We start from the raw sequence: 16,548 nt of genomic DNA on the forward strand, positions 1-16,548 counted from the left end.
AGAATGAGATTTTCACTCTGCAGCGGAGTGTGCGCTGATATGAAACTTCCTGGCAGATTAAAACTGTGTGCCCGACCGAGACTCGAACTCGGGACCTTTGCCTTTCGCGGGCAAGTGCTCTACCAACTGAGCTACCGAAGCACGACTCACGCCCGGTACTCACAGCTTTACTTCTGCCAGTACCTCGTCTCCTACCTTCCAATCTTTACAGAAGCTCTCCTGCGAAACTTGCAGAACTAGCACTCCTGAAAGAAAGGCTAAGCCATGTCTCCACAATATCCTTTCTTTCAGGAGTGCTAGTTCTGCAAGTTTCGCAGGAGAGCTTCTGTAAAGATTGGAAGGTAGGAGACGAGGTACTGGCAGAAGTAAAGCTGTGAGTACCGGGCGTGAGTCGTGCTTCGGTAGCTCAGTTGGTAGAGCACTTGCCCGCGAAAGGCAAAGGTCCCGAGTTCGAGTCTCGGTCGGGCACACAGTTTTTTTAATCTGCCAGGAAGTTTCATATCAGCGCACACTCCGCTGCAGAGTGAAAATCTCATTCTGGAAACATCCCCCAGGCTGTGGCTAAGCCATGTCTCCGCAATATCCTTTCTTTCAGGAGTGCTAGTTCTACAAGTTTCGCAGGAGAGCTTCTGTGAAGTTTGGAAGGTAGGAGACGAGGTACTGGCAGAAGTAAAGCTGTGAGTACCGGGCTTGATCCGTGCTTCGGTAGCTCAGTTGGTAGAGCACTTGCCCGCGAAAGGCAAAGGTCCCGAGTTCGAGTCTCGGTCGGGCACACAGTTTTCTTAATCTGCCAGGAAGTTTCATATCAGCGCACACTCCGCTGCAGAGTGAAAATCTCATTCTGGAAACATCCCCCAGGCTGTGGCTAAGCCATGTCTCCGCAATATCCTTTCTTTCAGGAGTGCTAGTTCTACAAGTTTCGCAGGAGAGCTTCTGTGAAGTTTGGAAGGTAGGAGACGAGGTACTGGCAGAAGTAAAGCTGTGAGTACCGGGCGTGAGTCGTGCTTCGGGAGCTCAGTTGGTAGAGCAGTTGCCCGCGAAAGGCAAAGGTCCCGAGTTCGAGTCACGGTCGGGCACACAATTTCAATCTGCCAGGAAGTTTCATATCAGCGCACACTCCGCTGCAGAGTGAAAATCTCATTCTGGAAACATCCCCCAGGCTGTGGCTAAGCCATGTCTCCGCAATATCCTTTCTTTCAGGAGTGATAGTTCTGCAAGTTTCGCAGGAGAGCTTCTTAAAAGTTTGGAAGGTAGGAGACGAGGTACTGGCAGAAGTAAAGCTGTGAGTACCGGGCGTGAGTCGTGCTTCGGTAGCTCAGTTGGTAAAGCACTTGCCCGCGAAAGGCAAAGGTCCCGAGTTCGAGTCTCGGTCGGGCACACAGTTTTAATCTGCCAGTAAGTTTCATATCAGCGCACACTCCGCTGCAGAGTGAAAATCTCATTCTGGAAACATCCCCCAGGCTGTGGCTAAGCCATGTCTCCGCAATATCCTTTCTTTCAGGAGTGCTAGTTCTGCAAGTTTCACAGGAGAGCTTCTGTAAAGTTTGGAACGTAGGAGACGAGGTACTGGCAGAAGTAAAGCTGTGAGTACCGGGCGTGAGTCGTGCTTCGGTAGCTCAGTTGGTAGAGCAGTTGCCCGCGAAAGGCAAAGGTCCCGAGTTCGAGTCTCGGTCGGGCACACAGTTTTAATCTGCCAGGAAGTTTCATATCAGCGCTCACTCCACTGCAGAGTGAAAATCTCATTCTGGAAACATCCCCCAGGCTGTGGCTAAGCCATGTCTCCGCAATATCCTTTCTTTCAGGAGTGCTAGTTCTGCAAGTTTCGCAGGAGAGCTTCTGTAAAGTTTGGAAGGTAGGAGACGAGGTACTGGCAGAAGTAAAGCTGTGAGTACCGGGCGTGAGTCGTGCTTCGGTAGCTCAGTTGGTAGAGCAGTTGCCCGCGAAAGGCAAAGGTCCCGAGTTCGAGTCTCGGTCGGGCACACAGTTTTAATCTGCCAGGAAGTTTCATATCAGTGCACACTCCGCTGCAGAGTGAAAATCTCATTCTAGATCTTTGTGCTACTTACCTATGAGATGCATCTTTTCATCCTTTGACGGATTTCGATTTGTATCCGTAGCAACGACAATGCAGCACCATCGCTGTTACTCAAAAATTAATGTGTGAAAGAAAGGAAAATACGTGTACTGTTCAAGTGTCGGTCTTAGCGCAAAATGTAAAGAACAGCGTCATACCGGCGTCCCGTGCCAATTTCGGTTTGACGTTAGTCACTTGCGCAGTAAGCTATGCTCATTCTATATATGTTTCTAATTTATGGTTCAGTGACATGTTACAAAGTTGCGCTGAAGCTTTCCACCGGCAAAATGCAATCACTTTGCTACTGAATGTAGTGAAATGTGATTGATGATCACAACTACTGACACACCATGTTGTATCGACTGCAGACGCAATACCTACTTCATGGAAGTCCAGACACAGGACTAAAAAACCTCCTTCAGAAAACCGAGGTTATAACAACCAGTGAAACTGTATCATCGAAATTACAAATAAATAATAGGAAATATAGAAACATAGATAAAGTTAGGTATGTAGGAGAAACCATCCACCATAATGGAAGAGAAAAAGATGCGACTTAGCGGTTCACTAAACAAAAGACATCCATAACACAAACTCATTATCTATAAATGTATAAATGCACAAATGCACCATTGCAAGTCAGTAACTTAGGCAGAATACACATACGCATCAGAATCAATATTTTAGTATAAATAAAAGAAAATGAAGAAGGGAAAAGAACAGAAAGATTGTAAGATTTTAGACCATAGAACAGCGTAGGAATTTTCAAATTAAGAAGCAACACAGAAATATATAAACATGCAGAAAAAGATACAGATTAAATTATTAAAAAATTGTTTTACTTATATATCAAGTCCCGTGAGCCCATGCGAGTCAAACCTAATTTATTATGAAACGAGTCAGTACATCGTTTACAGAATACTATGTAGAAAATTTGTAAACAGATACGAGGAACTGGCTTCTGCTGGAAACCTATTGAAATGAAACCTGCTGAATAGTACATACCTGTTTCTGCAGTTCTCAGAGAAGCGTTATTGAAGTGCAAATTTTTCCGAATAGAATGAATGTTGAAATTTCATTTGAACGGGCAGTAGTGTCAACAAATCCCATAATGGAGTATATGTACAGATTTTGTATAGTTAAACGTCTGACACAACTGAGCAACGGCCAACACGAAGTTCGAGAACATACAACGCCGATCTCACTGACCACTCTTTTCTGGGCTAAGAATATTCTTGGTAAACGCAGCGAATTTCCCCAAAATACGACCATACAGTATATAACAGTGTAAGAGTACGATAAGTGAGCAAAACAAGTCTTCGCTTATTGATGTTAGAGACAGTGAAGATTATTTGTATGATGTAGATAGCTATATTCAGTTGCTTCTCAAGATCTTGAACGCGGTATTTCTAAGGAAGTTATTCATCTACCCTCACTCCTACGAATTTAAAATGATCAACATGACTAAGTAACCCCCTTGGGAGAATAAACTATTATATGGACACATGCAAGAAATGGTTTCTACCATTTTGACCGGAAAACATTCTACATTTTGTGAAATTAAAAAGTAAACCCACAAGGATTAAGCAAGTGCATTGATACCTAGAGGAAAAATGTCACCAAATTGCAATGTTTTCCCCAGTTTATTTATCTTCTCTGAATAATTATTGTACTTTGTCACGTGGTTAATTAATTTAATGTCACATATTTTACTAATGTAAGTAGTTTTTATTTCATGTATTTATCGAAATATTTCTTCTCACTTTAGGCTTATATCGAACATTAATAATTCTCATCTTTGGCAGCCAATTGAGAGGCTCTTTTCATAAACCTTGTTTAAAATCTTTTATCTCACAGTATTTGCAGCCGCACAAATTTACCTTTGCTCTTGATTGTCTAGCAGCCAAAACTCATTTAGATTAATAATAAGTATTGTAAGATATTCCACGTGTGGGTTTTCATTCATTTACGAAAAATATTCTACCTTGAACCCATGAAACAGTCAATTAAAGCAATAAAGAAGAAATAATTGAAGACAAAACTAAATGTGAAAAGAAAATTATGAAGTTAGATACAAAAGAAAATAATGCCAAGATTGCAAGAAAGAAAATGGGCGGGGACGTAGAAGAAAGGAGAAATGTACAAAGCTGAAAGTTAACTTACCGCTTAAATCTTGTCATTAGCTAAAAAAAATATAAATAAAATAAAAAAAAAGATTCTCAAAACATCCCAATCTTCTCTGTTGCACTACTTCAAACGTTGTTGGTTCTGCCTTCCTGTCTCGTTAGCAAGATATTTGTGTTGACTGGGCGCGTAGCCATTACGATAATCATCCACTCAAATTATTAGTATTCCTCTCTAGAATAAGAGCCTTTAGCCAGCTGAAATTAAATTAAAGGGGTCTCGCCAATAACAGGCCACAGTGACTTCTGACGCGTTGGTCTCATTGACTACTAAGTACCTAACCGGAATATTGATATTGTGTCGATCCTTATCAAGTAGTCAAATCAATGTGAGTTTTATCAGATCTGTACGGTAGAGGAAACTGACCTAAACTGGACTCCCCACTCCTCCATCCCCTTCTGCTCCCTTCTCCTGAACTCTGGCGGGACCAAGTGTAAACAGTAGTTTAGGCTTCTACCACTCGGTAGCGGAGCTGCAAAACAGAGACAGACCTACAATTTAGAGTAAATGTCTTGAGAAAGAGTTAGTTAAATATTGTCTTGCTATGGAAGCTCTTTTTTTCTAGTTATTCTTAATAACTTGTAAAGGATGGCCGTAGAGTTGGCAGAGAGAAGTGACCTCGAAAACCCTTTCACAGCCGAAACTGCTGGGAAAAAGTGGGTTAATCTTCTTCTTGAAAGCTAAGAAACCAAACTGTTTGAGACAAAATCTAAAGGACCATCATTTAGCAGGGAACTTTATTTCAGGAAGGGAAAAAACAGAAATTCTGGAAGATATTACGTTATACCTACTTTGTAACTATACTTGTATTACAGAATAAAATTTTCACTCTACAGCGGAGTTTCATACTTGCATTATGTTTACACTGATGTAAACCCTTTTCTAATTTTATTTGGTGTTATTTTTGTTATTTTTACAAGTGGTCCAAATTTGGCAACTATTATACAAAATCATGAAGTACAATTACACGAATGCGTGGTGTCTGTTCTTTTGTACATGTCCGAAAGAATAGACACCGAGTGGAACACGCAGCTATGATTCATATCATGTAAACTGGAATTGGGGGAAAGAGAGGAAACGAAATGAAAGGAAAGGAATTAATGATATCAGCTGCATCGGGACTTTATGCGGAATCAATGACGACGAGTGAAAATGTGTGGTGGACTGTGATTCGAAACCGGGATCTCTTGCATACTTAGCAGTAGTGTTAACAACTTCGCCAACTTTTTTTTTATTATTCTTCGGCGAGAGGTAGAATATTCGAACACAGGTATACTCATTTTCAACATCTGCGAGTGGCACTATGCTAACGAAATTATCGCGAAGCTTGAATGGACTTGAGAACCATGTTACGAGAGTAGTCTTTCAACGTGAAGGCCATCCATAAATTTCACCTAAACACGTACTCTCCTGCTTAAAAATAAGCGGAGTGGTCCTGATCAGAGTTCACATGAATTGTATCGACACGCCAACCGTGGATTTCTAGGGACCAGGGCTGCACGTGTCACGTTGTTTTATCAGAAGTAAAGCTCACAGTACCTTTTCGTGGAATACATGTGGAAACCATGGTAGCCATATCGGAGCTGCCGACGCTGCTGCAAGTAGACGAACACAAACAAACAGAAAGGCGGAGCGGAGGCGCAACAACTCACTCGACAAACAGAACAGCACTAACCAGAATAGCTTCACACAAGCGACGCTGCGGGAAGTGAGACAAACAAGAATCTTCCCGAATGAAATTTTCTCTCTGGAGCGGAGTGTGCCCTGCTATGAAATTTCCTGTCAGATTTAAACTGTGTGCCGGACCGAGACTCAATCTTGGGATCTTTGCCTTTCGTGGGAAAGTGCTCTAACGACTGAGCTAACCATGAACGACTCACGAACCGTCCTCGAAACTCTGCTTCGACCAGTACTAGTTTTAATCTTCCAGGCAGTTTCATATGAGCACACATTCCGCTGTAAAGTGAAAATTTCATTTCGGAAACATCCCACAGGCTGTGACTGAGCGATATCTCCGCAATATCCTTTCTTCTAGGAGTGCCAGTCTTGCAAGGTTCGCAGGAGCGCTTCTGTGGAAGATAGAAGACGGGGTACTGCCGGAAATAAAGCTGTGAAGAGAGGTTGAGAGTTGAGCTTGGGTAGCTCAGTCGGTAGAGCACTTGGCCACGAAAGGAAAAGGTCCCGAGTTCGAGTTTCGGTCAGGCACACAGTTTTAATCTGCCAGAAAATTTTAAGAACTTTCCCGCTCGGCGCTCGAAGCGGAATACCGCTAGATTAATCGGACACAGTGTTTATCGCTACTGCGCAGAGTGTCTCGGTACGCATTCCGGTCGACCTGCACTCTCACCTAGCGCCCCCTATCCATAGTCTCCCCCCCCCCCCCATGTCCTCAATGCTCGCTACTATGAGATTCCGGCAGAAGGTCGAACGTAATTGTGCATCCACACTGAAGGTGGTGGATTCATTGCCCGCCCATGGAAGCGGATCAGTTATATGAATACGTCGTGCCTGTTCTTTCGAACACGTCCCGATGCACTTGACATCACTAGTTCTTTCCTTTCCTTTCTGCCCACTCCAACTTACAAGTATAAGACTTTAGAAAATAATTTTTTCTTAATACGCTTTAGTTAATTTTCTAAGGATATGTAAATTATGCATAGTATTGTAAAGTAAATATTACATGCTTTTAAAACACAATTTTTTACTATTTTCTGTTCTGGGAAATAAAAAATGCAGATCCAGTTTGGTTTGCCTATTAGCTTCTTACAGAAGTACTGTTTGTATCCTCTGCTTCGCTTGTAAAGGTCGCAGACTGAGGAACGGGCGCTTGAGACTTGCCTCGATGGTCTATCAGACGCAGCATTTCCTTTGCCGTTGGCAGCTGCTGATAGTGTGCAGAGGGACAAGTGTGGGGCAGTCACGAGATGTGAGCTTCTCGCGTGCAGACTGGTCGGCGCCGTACGGCTAGGAGCCGTCGCAAGCAGGGGGGACGCACTGAAAAGATCTTGATGGCTATACATAGCAGTCGCCAAAGGCTGAGACGGTGGTCCGAATCTAAAATACTGTGCACTGAAGTGTTCGATCTCAATTTTTCTTTAAGGTTTGGTACCCAGAGAGACTATACTGGACGACCAAAGTAAAAATGACACGAAAAATGTTTTCGGCGTCTCGCGACAACCTGATCTTAATAGGAAAGAGATAATTATAAAAGTATACGAAATAGGTGAGAATAGTAGAAAACAATACTCAAGTGAAAGAAAATGCCGCCTGTTATCTGTACAGATGGTAATTTAACTGATAGTCGTGTCAGAACATTATCAGAGAGGATTCCTACACCCAAAAGTTCCAGAATTCTAACGCTAAATACAATAGCATCATACAAGATTTTTATTCGCCACTGTCATTTTCAAAGTAGTCCCCTTAGCTCAGACATCGAGCCCAGCGCTTCTACCACGAACAGAAGGTGCTCTGAAAGTCTCATTTATACAGTATGTTCAGCATCATTTGTGATTCCGCTGGAATCTCCTCTGTCGGGTCAAATCTTCGTCCCGTCAACTTTTATTTTCAACGCACGGAGCCAAGTCGGGTGAACACGGTGGATATAGAAAAACAGCCGTGCAGTTTTTGTGCCAAAAATTGCTGCACAATGAAAACTGTTCGTAGCCTCGCACTGTCGTGGTAAGGGATGTCATTTTTATGCCACTTCTCTGGATGTTTCCTTCTCACCTCCTACCTTAGCCACCTTGGGACAGCCGCGCGGTCTGAGGCGCTGCAGTCATGGACTGTGCGACTGGTCCCGGTGGAGGTTCGAGTCCTCCCTCGGGCATGGGTGTGTGTGTGTTTGTCGTTAGTATAATTCAAGTTAAATAGTGTGTAAGCTTAGTGACTGATGACCTTAGCAGTTGAGACCCATAAGACTTCACACACATTTTAACATTTTTGAACCTTGGGACACCACGATAGAATTGTCCATGAGTGTTCTAACCTCAAGGTATGAACTTCTTGTGGATAATCCCATCGCATCGAAGAAACAGATCAATAAGAATTTGATGTTGCTCTGAACTTGACAGGCTGTCTCTGGTCGAGGTGAAGGTGGGCTCTCCCATTAGGATGATTGCCATTCAGTTTCAGGGTCATATGCATAAACCCAACTTTCGTCACCTGTAACGACATTGGAAAGAAAATCTGTCAGATCGAAGCAGTTCTTTCAGTTCCCTGCAGACAATCAGACGATGCTCTTTCTGATCGTCACTCAGCACTCGTAGCACGAACTTTGCAACAATCCTTTTCACGTTTAGTTTTTCTGACAATCCGCTGACATGTGCCATGTGATAACACCATGATGATTCAGGTGACGTGGATGGTCTGCCTACGACCTTTCACAACAGCACTAACATTTTTTGAAAGATATAACCACTATTTGACTCTACACCAGGTTTTATTCCACAATATAGACTTCGGCCTTAGGTCATTTTCAGGTGTTACAAGTATCAAAAATCAGTAGACTTAGGTACAACACAAGTCATTCTCGAAATATGTATCTTCGAGTATATAAACCAATTTTGTCAAAAGTAAATGCTACAACATTTGTGTAATGGGCTAATTTACTGGCAATTAGCATGACTTATTCACTTGGAATAAAATAGATGACCAAAACACAGGTTTTAACTTAGCTACACTGTGTCTAAGCAGCCACTGGCACAGTGTATCGAAGTTTAACATCTGTAATTTCGTCATCTATTTTTTTCAACCATATCAATGAATAAGTCATGCTAATCGCTGGTAAATTAGCGTATTACACAAATGTTATCGCATTTACTTTTGACAAAATTGGTTTATATCACCGAAGATGACTTGTCCTACCCAAGTGTAATGGTTTTTGATACTTGTAACAATTGAAAATGGCGTAAGGCTGAACTTTAGGTCGTGGAGAGGACCATTCACCTTGCTCGCCAGATTTCAGGATTCTCCAGAAAGAAAGAAAAATAATGGAATACAAGACTCTGGACCGATTGAACTACACTGAGGCTAAGAGAACGTGAGAGGCTACATCCCGTTCATATGACGTTAACCTACGCCGCCGCTATGACCACAGTTCTACCATCTTGCATTCCGCCGCATACAGTTGACTCTCAGAGCCGTCAGACTCCACCTGCCCCCTTGATGGTGGGGGGCACTTCCCTCCGTGTTGCTCCTGCACAACCTACTTCAGGAGCAACATCCCCCAACCATCGGGGACGTCAGTCCTTACTTCTCAGGCATGGAAGTGTAAGTCTTCTTCGGCTTCTATCGCCAGGAAGGGATCCCTTGGGTCACTCCCTTCCCATGCTCCTACCAGTGGCAAAGCTGACACCTGCCAGTGGCTGAAGCAACCGCAGGTAGCTGGTTGTAGGTCTTCACAGTCTTCTTCAGTTCCTGAGACTGAATCAGTGAAGCCCTCCCAGCTGGAAAAACCTAAGAGGTAGCGAGAGAAACCTAAAAACAAAAAGACCCCCAAGAACCAACGCACTGCGGTGGCACCCACACTACAACTACCTACAAGCTCTGTGTCTGAGGATGAGGTGTAGATTCTGGCATCCACTGGGGACTTAGATCTCGCTGGGTCCTCAGACAAAATGGATGTCGATCGCACAGGTACTCATCCGGTGGCAGCAGATGACTTTGAGGCGTAGACTGCTTCATTGTGTGTTTCATGCCTTCCTAGTCTCACGATCACATAATCCTCCAAGAGAATTGAGACAGTTTTGTCCACCACGTGGATGAGCTACGGCAGCTGTTAAGCTTTACACTTGCTTTCTGCATTGCCCTCCAGGAAACCTGGTTCCCGGCAATGCGGACCCCTGCCCTTCGGGGCTATAGGGGATATTACAAGAACCGTAGCGACTATAACAGTGTCAGGTGGAGTTTGCTTCAATGTTGTGAACTCAGTATGCAGTGAACCTGTGCTCCTTCAAACCCCTCTTGAAGTTTTGTCTGTCAGGAAAAGGACGACGCAGGAAATAACTGTCTGCAACGTATATCTTCCTCCAGATGGTGCAGTACCCCTGAACGCATTGGCTGCACCTTTCTTACTTTTGGGAAATTTTAACGCTCATAACACCTTGTGGGGTGGCACCGTGCTTACTTGTCGAGGCAGAGATGTCGAAAATTTACTGTCACAACTCGACCTCTGCCTCTTAAATACAGGTGCCCTCACACATTTCAGCGTGGCATCATGCACGTATTCGGCCATTGATTTCTCGGTTTGCAGTCCTGGCCTTCTCCCATCTATCCACTGGAGAGCACATGACGACCTGTGTGGTAGTATCCACTCCCCCATCTTCCTTTCACTATCCAGGCGTCATGTTCACTGATTTTGCCCAGATGGGCTTAAACAAGGCAGACTGGGAAGCCTTCACCTCTACTGTGACCGCTGAATCTCCCCCACATGGTGCCATTGTTGTCGTTGAGCAAGCCACTACAATGATCGTTTCTGCGGCGGAAAACGAGATCCCTCGTTGTTTAGGGTGTCCCCGGCGAAAGACAATCCCTTGCTGGTCGCTGGAAGTCGCTGAGGCAATTAAAGAGCGTCGGCAAGTTCTTCAGCGACATAAACGGCATCTTTCCCTAGAGCACCTAGTAACCTTTAAGCGGCTCTATGCCCACGTACGCCTGCTTATAAAACGACGGAACAGGAGTGTTTGGAGGGGCACATATCGAGCGTTGAGTGCCATATGTCGCCTTCCCAAGCCTGGACGAAGGTCAGACGTCCTTTTGGATACCAGACCCCAACAGGTGTCCCTGGCATTAACATCAATGGCGTCTTATCTACCGACGCAAACGCAATTGCCGAGCACTTTTGCTGAGCACTGTGCTCTAGCCTCTGTGTCGGAAAACAACCCCCCAACCTTTAGCACCATTAAGTGGCAGATAGAAAGGAAAGTCCTCTTGTTCACTACACGTCACAGTGAACCCTGTAACGCCCCATTTACAGAGTGGGAGCTCCTCAGCCCAAAACAGCTCCTGCGCTGGATCAGATCCACGGACAGATGATTAAACATCTTTCGTCTGACTAAAAGTGATATCTCCTCGTCATCTTCAACCGGCTCTCGTGCGATGGCGTCTTTCCATCGCAGTGGCGGGAGAGCACCATCATTCCGGTGCTGATACCTGGTCAAAACCCATTTGATGTGGATCGCTATCGGCCCATCAGCCTCACCAACTTTCTTTGCAAGTTGCTGGAACGTATGGTGTGTCAGTGGTTGGGTTGGGTCCTGGAGTCACGTGGTCTACTGGCTCCGTGTCAGGGCGGCTACTACCAGGGTCGCTCTTCCATTGATAATCTTGAGTCCCTCGAGTCTGCCATCCAAACAGCCTTTTCCAGACGCCAACATCTGCCGTCTTCTTTGACTTAAGTAAAGCATACGACACGACCTGGTGACACCATATCGTTCCCACACTGTGTGAGTGGGGTCTCCAGTGCCGGCTCCCGATCTTTATCCAAAACTTCCTGTCGCTTCGTACTTTCCGTGTCCAAGTTGGTGCCTCCCATAGTTCCCCCCGTATTCAGAAGAATGGCGTTCCGTATGACTCCGCATTGAGTGCCTCTATTTTTAGTGGCTATTAACGGTCTAGCAGCAGCTGTAGGGCCGTCGGTCTAACATTCTCTGTATGCGGATGACTTCTGCATTTCGTACTGCTCCTCCAGTTCTGTTGTTGCTGAGTGGCGCCTACAGGGAGCCATTCACAAGGTGCAGTCATGGGCTCTAGCCCACGGCATCCAGTTTTCAGCCGCGATGTCGTGTCTCATGCATTTCTGTCGGCGTCGCACCGTTCATCCAGAACCAGAACTTTACATTAATGGCGAGCCACTCAATGTAGTGGAGACATATCGATTCTTACGACTAGTTTTCGACGCCCGATTGACTTCGCTACCTCACCTTCGTCAGCTTAGGTGGAAGTGCTGGCAGCACCTCAATGCCCTCCGCTGCCTGAGCAACTCCAGCTGGCGTGCAGATCGCTCTACGCTGCTGCAGCTCTACAGAGCCCTTGTTCAATCCCGCATTGATTATGGGAGTCTGGTTTACGGTTCGGCGCCGCCCTCAACGTTGCGTTTACTCGACCCAGTGCACCACTGTGGCATTCGCCTAGCGAGAGGAGCTTTTAGAACGAGTCCGGTCCCTCCATTGAAGGTTAGGCGTGCACAATTGCTCGCTAGATACGTTGCACACGTTCGTAGTTCTCCTGCACATCCGAATTACCATCTCCTTTTCCCAACCACGGCGATTCATCCTCTGCATCGGCGGCCCAGGTCAGGGCTTAAAATTGCGATTCGCGTCCGGTCCCTTCTGTCTGAACTGGATTCTTTCCCGTTACCACCTCTTCTCGAGGTCCATTCACGTACACCTCCATGGGGTACACCTAGGCCGCAGATTCTTCTAGACCTTTCGCATGGCCCTAAGGACTCCGTTAACCCTGTGGCTCTCCGCTGTCACTTCCTCTCGATTCTCGAAATGTACCGGGACCATGAAGTGATTTACACCGACGGCTCGATAGCTGATGGTCACGTAGGCTTTGCGTATCATGACTCCTTGCCAGATGGCTGCAGTGTTTTCACTGCAGAGCTGGCGGCCATGTCTCGTGCTCTTGAGAACATCCGCTCATGCTCTGGCGAGTAATGTCTCCTGTGTACTGACTCATTGAGCAGCCTACAAGCTATCTACCAGTGATAACCTCACCATCCTTTGGTAGCGTCCATTCAGGAGTGCATCTATGGCTTGGAACGGTCTCGTTGTTCAGTGGTGTTTGTGTGGACCCCAGGACACGTCGGAATCCCAGGCAACGAACTTGCCGACAGGCTGGCCAAACAGGCTACGCGGAAACCGCTTTTGGAGATGGACAACTCCGAAACCGACCTGCGTTCTGTCTTACGCCGCAAGGTTTTTCGGCTTTGGGAGACGAAATGGCATAACAGTACGCACAACAAACTGTGTGTATATAATGGGACTACAAATGTGTGGAAGTCTTCCATACGGTCCTCTCGCAGGGAATCAGCTTTCCTCTGCCGGAACTGCATTGGCCATACGTGGCTAATGCATGGTTACCTCCTCTGTCGCTGTGGCTCACAAATGATGGTCGTCCACCTCTTGCTGGAATGCCCACTTTTAGCCGCTCTGCGGCGGACCTTTAACTTTCCCATCACCCTACCTTCGGTGTTGGGTGACAATGCTTCCACAGCAGCTTCAATTTTACTCGTGAGGGAGGGTTTTATCATTAGACCTAAGTTTTAGCGCATGTCCTTTGACCCTCTGTGTCCTCCACCCTAGTGCTTTTAGGTGGAAGTTTTAACGTGTTGCAGAGTGGCTGGCTTCTCCTTTTTGTTCTCATGGTCAGCCAGCCATGGTGATCTGCTCTCTTGTTTTGATCTCTTCTACATGTTTCTTGCGTCTCTCTGTGGTTTTTGTGTCAGATTTTGTCCATTTTAGTGTTTGTTTCCCTTCTGTCATGCTTATGGTTTTCTCCTTTCTTCCAGCTGTGTTTTGTATGTCTCGATTATTTTACTCCCACCCTTAATTATTTTAATCGGAACGAGGGACCGATGACCTAGCAGTTTGACCCCCCCCCCCTCTTTTAAACCAACCAACCAACCAACCAACGTAAACCACACAGGTCTGAAGTCTGTGCTAACCGTTCCTTGAGGTGGTGTAAGGAGTGACGTCACTGGACAGTATCTGGCTGGAAAAGAGTGATGTGGGGTGATGAATCACTCTACACACTGTGGCAATCAGATGTAATGGTTTGGGTTTAACAAAAATCTGGAGAACGTCACTTGCCATCATGTGTAGCGCCAACAGTGAACTGTGGTGTTACGGTATGGGGGTGTTTCTCGTGGTTAGGATGTAGTCACTTATTGTATTTAGAAAAACGCTACGTTCGACTGGATATGAACACATTTTACGGTATCGTATACTGCTTACAGTCTTAAGGTTCCTAGCTTATTTTTGGTATTCAAGGAAAGTCACTTGAGTTCTCTTTATATCCGATGTGTCGTGCTTCGTATCTGTACACTGCATGTTTTTCACTCAGAAGTTTTCAATAGTCGTTATGTCACGCAACGGTGATTCTGAATACAAACAATTGGATGTCTGGTTGCCATAAGTGTTATCGTTAACAGTGTAGCTTTCTGTGAGAACAAGTGAATCATTCGGGAGTTGGTCACACTGGTGAGCGGACCTGAGATAACTATCACAACACAGATGTGTAAATGCAGGGTATGTTGCGTTTTGAAAATATAATTTTTTAAAGATTGGTTTGAGAAGTGTAAAGATATTCGGGTAATGTTGTTGCTGAATTTTTCTAGCCCGTAATTTATGATGAGTTTGAAAGAAGCGAATTTTTAACATGATTTTCCATTATTGGTTCGGATCAGTTAGTTTGATTGTCGACACAAGATTAAGGAAAATTATTTGCTCACATGGTGTGCACTACTTTACAATTTCACTTACTAATTTAATGGAAGAGTCATATTTTTTATAAGAAGGGATTTTTCTAAAGATGGTTGTAATTGTTAGGGAATGAGGTTCGTAATACAGTTTTGAATGCTTAACTCTTTTCAATCACTTAGTAAGTCGAGTTTCTATCTCCGTCTCCTCACAAATGTTGTATTTTCTAATCGTGTGCTGCAACATTGTCTTTAGCGGAACACATTCATTCAAAATAAAGGAAGATGTACTTCGTATAGTTGCATTTTTTTTGCATTGCGCTTGGGCAAAGTTTAACTTCTTGAGTCGGTTTGCTGCTGCACTGCACGTTAACATTCACCACTTTCGAGCAGTACCGAATTTCCGTTGCCACAAGATAAGTCATCAAAATATTTTAGGGCCAATCTAACATTGCAGTTATGACACAGTAAGACCGTGCAAAGTCAACCTTTCATTTCAAAATTATTATCAGGTTCAGTTTAGGTAAAGTTCAATTCAGATCGCTTCTCTTTATTCAGACATTTCTATTGTTACAATGCTGTGTTTCATTCGCTTATATATCATTTAGTCTTCGGAATTTTATTTAGTTAGTTTGCGTGCATAAATCTACACGGCATTTTCACATAAGCATTTTGGACATTTATTCTTTCATATACGAGTTGTAATTTTGTGCACAATTTTGATTCTGTTAGTTTTCTGTGTTGTAACTTTAAGAAAAGCACTGTGACGTCACGCATTGTAGCGCTGCTAACAGCACTGCACAACACAGGATTTCACAGGATAGCTTGTTTAGTATATAGTCAAATTTTTAATTATTACTGGTAAAAGTTAGTTGCATTACAGCTACACAGTTTCAGATGGATTTTATCAGATAGCGTCTACGTAGGTAAACACACCATTTGCGTTGTTTAATTAACAGAACGTTCACATTACAATACAATACATGAACACACGAAACTGAGGAATACACAACAACAAAAAACAACGTAATAAAATAAAACAGCTACATAGTAGAGGAACAATTCGGAAACGATTGTTAATAATGTCAGCATGACAATGCATCCTGTCTTAAAGCAGCATCTCTTGGACCAATGCCGTATGGACAACAACATTCGCGAAGTGACTAGCCTGCCCGGAGTCCCTACCTGAACACGGTGGAACACCTTTTGGGTGAGTCAGAACATCGATTTTGCTTCAGATTCCATCGTCAATCATTAGTACCTTCTCTGTTTTCGGATCCTGACGAAGAACGGCCCTCCATTCATTCGCGTACAAGGAGACACTTCCGTGAAAGCGTCGCCTGAAAAGTTTGACATCACAATGACGAAGGATGGACAAACTCCACATTAATGTCCACTAATAGGTGCCCGGATACATTTGATCAAGTAGCATAATTCCAATCCCAAAGAAAGCAGGTGTTGACAGATGTGAAAATTACCGAACAATCAGTTTAATAAGCCACAGCTGCAAAATACTAACACGAATTCTTTACAGACGAATGGAAAAATTGGTAGAAGCCAACCTCGGCGAAGATCAGTTTGGATTCCGCAGAAATGTTGGAACACGTGAGGCAATACTGACCCTACGACTTATCTTAGAAAATAGATTAAGGAAAGGCAAACCTACATTTCTAGCATTTGTGGACTTAGAGAAAGCTTTTGACAATGTTGACTGTAATGCTCTCTTTCAAATTCTAAAGGTGGCAGGGGTAAAATACAGGGAGCGAAAGGCTATTTACAATTTGTACAGAAACCAGATGGCAGTTATAAGAGTCGAGGGGCATGAAAGGGAAGCAGTGGTTGGGAAGGGAGTGAGACAGGGTTGTAGCCT

At 44.4% G+C, this 16,548-nt stretch overlaps 2 non-coding genes across 2 annotated transcripts; both read left to right on the forward strand.

Annotated features, from left to right (window-relative positions):
* The first annotated feature begins 1,604 nt into the window (after nucleotides 1-1,604).
* On the forward strand, nucleotides 1,605-1,679 carry Trnas-cga (transfer RNA serine (anticodon CGA)). Its single transcript has one exon. It is a non-coding gene; the product is annotated as a tRNA-Ser (tRNA).
* A 226-nt stretch (nucleotides 1,680-1,905) lies between these two features.
* Nucleotides 1,906-1,980, forward strand: Trnas-cga (transfer RNA serine (anticodon CGA)). The gene has a single exon. It is a non-coding gene; the product is annotated as a tRNA-Ser (tRNA).
* Nucleotides 1,981-16,548: the final 14,568 nt, after the last annotated feature.

Source organism: Schistocerca cancellata, chromosome 5, assembly GCF_023864275.1.
Source record: "Schistocerca cancellata isolate TAMUIC-IGC-003103 chromosome 5, iqSchCanc2.1, whole genome shotgun sequence".
Taxonomy (NCBI): domain Eukaryota; kingdom Metazoa; phylum Arthropoda; class Insecta; order Orthoptera; family Acrididae; genus Schistocerca; species Schistocerca cancellata.